The sequence below is a fragment of the Larimichthys crocea genome, unplaced genomic scaffold, assembly GCF_000972845.2.
Source record: "Larimichthys crocea isolate SSNF unplaced genomic scaffold, L_crocea_2.0 scaffold392, whole genome shotgun sequence".
Taxonomy (NCBI): domain Eukaryota; kingdom Metazoa; phylum Chordata; class Actinopteri; family Sciaenidae; genus Larimichthys; species Larimichthys crocea.
In genome coordinates, this window is record NW_020855132.1 from 146648 (window position 1) to 152466 (window position 5819).

The window sequence follows — 5819 nt, forward strand, 5'->3', positions numbered from 1 at the left end:
GCACGGACATCCCTTGTTTTGCAGTCTGTCAGCAAGTCGGTAGGCGGACGCCACACTGTTTTGAGTTGAGGTTTTCCTCCATGGTTTTACAATCAAGGACTAGCTGTAATGACACCTGGAGTATTTGTTAAGTCAAGGGGGACAGACACAGGAGAACCATACTGCCAACTGCTTTTCTTAAGCAGTACAAACAGAATACATTTTACTTGACAGAGTTACATCAAGAAAGAGCAACATTTGACATTAACTCATGGCTTCTACAGCGGCACCAAAGACTCAACTGCACAGACTAGCTCTTCTGAGAGTATGACAGCATCGAGACAGAGAGAGCACTGCACCTTGATTTGCCGATGAAGAGCACTTACAGATAGCAGAGGATGGTTTCGATCCATCGACCTCTGGGTTATGGGCCCAGCACGCTTCCTGCGCCACTCTGCTCACGCTCTCTAGGTTTGGGTTGTCGCATCCATGGTCTACTAATCAATAATTAATCTGTAACATTACTGGGAGCCTATGATAACTAAAATGGAGTTGCAGAAACAAAGACAACATTTGCAGCTGCTTTTTTAAGGTCGACTGACTGAAGCCTCATTCCGGCGTTTTAGACCATTAAGCCACGTTGACGCAACTTCCAGACTTTGCTCTGAGTTGCCTTTGGCTTCTCTAAACTCTGGGAATAAAGTCAAAGGTTCATATCCAAAACTCTCAGCCACGCATTCGGACTGTGTATGGTGTGCGTGCATGGATGTGAGATTGAGTGTGTGTGCCACCAAGGTTTGGCCCAATTGTTCTGTTTATTTGATTAATTGTTTAAGGTCCTTTTGTTAATCTAGTTGTTTGGTTGCTTATTGCGGTGTTGGGGAATCTACTGGGTTATTTTGGGAATCTATTGGTTCATTTGGGGAATTTATTGTGGTTTATTTTCAATTGTGATTTATTTGCCGCAACAGACAAATATTGGTTGATGGAGTTAATATCTCTGGCCAGAGACTCTTTGGTTTATTATTTTTGTTTATTTGATTTAGGCTAATATTAATTTAACTCAATACTTTTTGTTAATTAATTAATTATCAGTGTGTGTGATCCCCGTTCAAGATTTTCTATGTGCACATCATGTTTTTTCTGTGTGAGTGGGGTGCTCTCCTTTTCTTTTGGACTTCAGCTTCTCCCCATTTTGACCCCTCCTCCGATCGGTAAGCCTCAGCCTGTACTCCACCTTTTCTTTTGTTGGGCCTCCGCGTTTTTATTTTATTATGCCAAACACTTGTCAATTTTAAACAATAAACTTTTGTATGTGATCATTGAACTCTGTCTCCTGCCCTCCCTGAGTTAACGAACCTGAGTGTCCTTTAGTAAGTGATAGTTTAATCCTAGTACAGGTCCTTGGGCCCTAACCCAAGGTGGCGTTGTTGGTATTAAATATATAACAAAGTAATCACCCCTGTGTCGCCACAACATCATCAACATTCTATAACACAAACACACCAAAGTGTCACTGATAATTCAACAATAAAATAGCTTCATGTTATTCCTCTCAGTATGATTTTTTTTTTCTCCTGCGATTCTGAGAAATAAAGTTTTATTCGCATGTTTTGGATAGCGGAAAGGCCTACACTACCCATAATCCTCGACAACCGTTGCTATGGATATGATGACGCCCTAGGACGATCCCACATTGAAATCACACAATGTTTTTCAAACTGTTCCAGGATCTGAAAGTGAACAGATGTAACGTACAGAATGCTTTGTTATGTTTATTTTATTTTCACGTGTAAAACACATTTTTATTATTCACCACTCGCGTGAATAATAAATATATGGAGATGGGATGATGATGATGATGATATGGAGATGATGATGATGATATGGAGATGGGATATGATGATGATGATATGGAGATGGGATGATATGATGGAGTAAACAAAATCAAGCAGTATGAATGACTTGTACATTAATTTATTTAAATCCTTTTTGCTTAACCATAAAAACTGTAATAATACGTATATAAGACTGAACAATTCCAAATGTGCAATGGTCTCTGCATATAAACATGACAGATGACATATTAAAAGAAGCAGAAACATAAACATGAACTCCAGCTGGTACTGGTGTAGTTAACTTCCTTTCTTTAGGCTCCTACACACATTACTGCTTACCACAGTCATCTAGAATCTTCATCTAGCTGCTGTTACCATGTTACTTACTTTATGTGCAGTATTACTGTACCTTTAGCACTATATTATAATAGCCTAGTCACTTTTATAGTGGTGATGATGCATGAGAATGCTCGTTGATATGCAATAATTGTTGATCAATCAGATTATGTACTTAAGCCACAGTTATAGACTGAAACAGAGACTGACACACTGACTGAAATGTTTATTCAATATTTTTATTGTGAACGTGAACTGAATGCTCCATGTGGAACTTTGAACTCTTGTGATGATTTTGTGGGCTGGTTTACAGCTCTGCATGTCGTTCTGCAGACTCCCAGGTGTCACCCCATACTTGGCCACTGTCAAGAAAAGAAAAAACACACATACATATAGGTTAAGAGGATAACCTTGGTGGTGACCTATGAGAATGTCAAGGTTGAAATATCATCTGTATTCATGTCATGCTACAACCAACTTCACTTTAAATTAGTCCAAATACATGATGATGTGTACTGCATCATTCGTGGATTATTAGCATATTCTTAAATGCATAAAGTGTGATGAAGAACTGTTTTTAAAAGAAGTATGACACAGCTATCATTTCCCTTTTCACTTTGGATAAAGCGTCGGCTAAACGGCTAAATGTAACTGAAGCTAGACAAGAGGAAGTGTCACGGGTCCATTAGATAGAGGTAAGATAGTTACATGGCTCTAGCCATCAAATTACAGCCTGTGACAAATTTCTCTAAAGGCTGTTTCACACTACTGCACAGTAACCACGGTGATACCCCTGCAGGAGCTTTTCAAAAAGCAAAACCTGGTTTGAAAACAACTGCTGCCCGTCAGGCAGCTACCACCAGAAGTTCAGCATGGTGAGCTTTGGTTGGCAGGGCAAAATCTGTGCACATGCTTCAGTGCATAAGGGGATAATAAAGTGTATCATATCATAACAATATTTTCATGAATATATCGTACTTTTTAGCATGCGCTCGTACAGCCTCCTCATATCTATGAGGATCTCAGGTACCACCCCTTCTGCTGGATCCACATGGTGTATAATGTCCCTGACCATTTGGCCTTTCCAGTCATGATGGCTCGAGAAAAGAACAGGTTCGTAGCCCAGGGCGTGCAGTTTGAAAACATGCAAGAACAATAAAGAAAACTTTATGAATCCAGACTAGTTTGACGAATTACAGGAGAAGAAAGTGTGGTACAATGTAGGCACATATAGGCCTGAACAAACTCAAGAGGTACAACACTGATTTGACAAATAATGTTACATTAGATTTTTCTCATCTTTGACCATATACAAGGTTAAAAATTACGGAAGCGTATTGTATTCACTTGAAAAAAAAAATTAGACACCTTATCTCGTAATTACGAGATCTTTTCTCGTAATGATATGTTGATATATCAGACTGGAACAACTCCAGTTTTCTTGTAAACGAATCCATCTTCTCAATCAGGTCCACAATGGTTTTCCCTCTCCCTTGTAGTTGTAGGTTGAGCTGATTCAGGCGGCCAAAAATATCCATTAAAAATGCTATGTTGGACATGGACATTTCATCTTCTAGCAAGGCCAGGTGGTTGTCTGCAGCTCGCATCTTGCTCAATCTCAGGAAGGCTTTAGCCTCGCCTAGTAGTGCATAGAAGCGCTCCAGCGCTTTTCCTTTACTTAATCAGCGCACATCGTTGTGAAGCAGCGGCTCATCGTAGCAGGCCTCCTCTGACTCAGTCACAAGTTGGCGGAAAAGACGATGCTGAGTGCTTGATGCAGCCCGGACAAAATTAATGACTTGCATCACTTTATCCATAACACTCTTTAGCTCGCCACTGAGTCTGGCGCACAGGACACTCTGGTGAATTAGGCAATGCGTGCATTTGGGGCCCTTCAATCGGGCCACCAGACCTCTGTGGCAACCAACCATGGCAGGTGCCCCATCTGTCACGATGAGGTTTATTTTGTCAAATGGCAATGCAGTTTAAACAATTCTTCCACTTTGGCAAAGATAACATCCCCACACTGAAAAAAGTGACTTTTTGGTGTAATAAACTCTATTAGAGTAACTGTTATAATTTCTACCTTGTATTTTTAAGATTCATTGAGAACTAGAGTGTTTTAAGTAAAATTAAACATTGTATTAACGTAATACATGAACTATAGGGGAAGAGTAAGTTTTACTTTTGTTTTCCTCATACTATTTAAATGATTAATAGTTGTATGTACCAAACCTAGAAATACTACATAAACTTTACTCTGAAAGTGTAGTATTTTGAAATGCACGCACGGCGCATGCGCACAATACAGCAGGACTGGCGCAGCTCCACCGGACGTTAGATGATCGCAGAGCAAGGTGTGGCATGTACGACAGTCATCGGCAGGTAAGTTGTTACCGTTCTGTTTTAAAGTTGTGATATATATAGGCATATAGGTCCGCATGTATTTTGATAGTTTGACGCAAGATATGTTACTGTTCATAAGTTCATTTAACGCTACATTAGTCCGGGCTGGCTGTAAGTGGGAGGGCTGCAGTTTTTCCCAATAAAAATAACCACACTAACGTTAACACATGTTTACTGACAGAAGCGCCAGAGGTCTTTGAGAGAACAGCTTGCGAATACAAAGAACAAGAAGCTAGTTAGCACGGCTAGTAGCATAGCTGTGCCGTGCGTTGTATAGCCCACAGCAACTTCGTGATGTGCGGACTGATACTTTCCAATTTCCGGGAAATTACCCCAAATTCATATACATTTCCATAACTCCTTTTTTTTAAAGTTATTAAAATATTTTTCTATCTATCAACAGGAAGAAAAGCAGAATAGAACGTCATTCAGGCAAGTAGAAATGAATATATGCATGCATGATATAATATTGTTTTGTTTTTTTCCCTTAGTCATCCATCATAACATAATATTAAAATTGTGGCTGAATATTTTAGACCATTGTTTTAATACGACAAATTGTGTCTCTTCATTTTCAGGGTGCCCTTTGGAGAAGCCAGTGGACTTTTGGAGTTGAGATCTAGGGAGGAGGAGAAATTCGTCAGGGATAAAGAGTAGGCCCCTTGTGACATGAGATGGTCATGCAAAAAATGCAATTTTAGGTCATCAAAACATTTAGAGCTCATAAAACATTATAGGTTGAAGCATCCACACACTAGTCAAGGCCGGTTGTACTCAGATTGTCCTTGTTTATTTAAAAACTGGGGGGCACTTCATGCACATTTGTCTAGACATCATACACAGACTCAACAGGCAGGGCAGATAGTTTCATTTTCGTGTCTTGTGTGTAATTCATGTAGTTTTAACACAGAGAGGCAATATTTTAAACACCTCGGGACTCATCTGAAAAAGCACGAAACGGTTAATTGTGTTTTTAAAGGTTGTGACTACAGTACAAATATATATTCAACTTTTGTTTCCCATAAAAGTAGGAAGCACAATCCTCACTGCATTGAAGATTTAAAAAATACTGTACCAAGCTTATTGTTGATGAGCTTGGTTCTTTATTGCTTAAATTAGACTATATATTCAATGTGCCTAGAAGATGTATAGATGAGATTGTAAGGGAGCTTCAGTTTATTACTTGTTCAGCATCTGCACCTTTCATTAAAAATATTGTCCATAGCACATTACACAGTAAAAAACAAAGTGTCAATTTGA

General features: G+C 39.3%; 1 non-coding gene across 1 annotated transcript; it reads right to left on the bottom strand.

Annotated features, from left to right (window-relative positions):
* Positions 1-368: 368 nt before the first annotated feature.
* On the bottom strand, positions 369-438 carry trnam-cau (transfer RNA methionine (anticodon CAU)). The gene has a single exon. It is a non-coding gene; the product is annotated as a tRNA-Met (tRNA).
* Between the last annotated feature and the right edge of the window lie 5381 nt (positions 439-5819).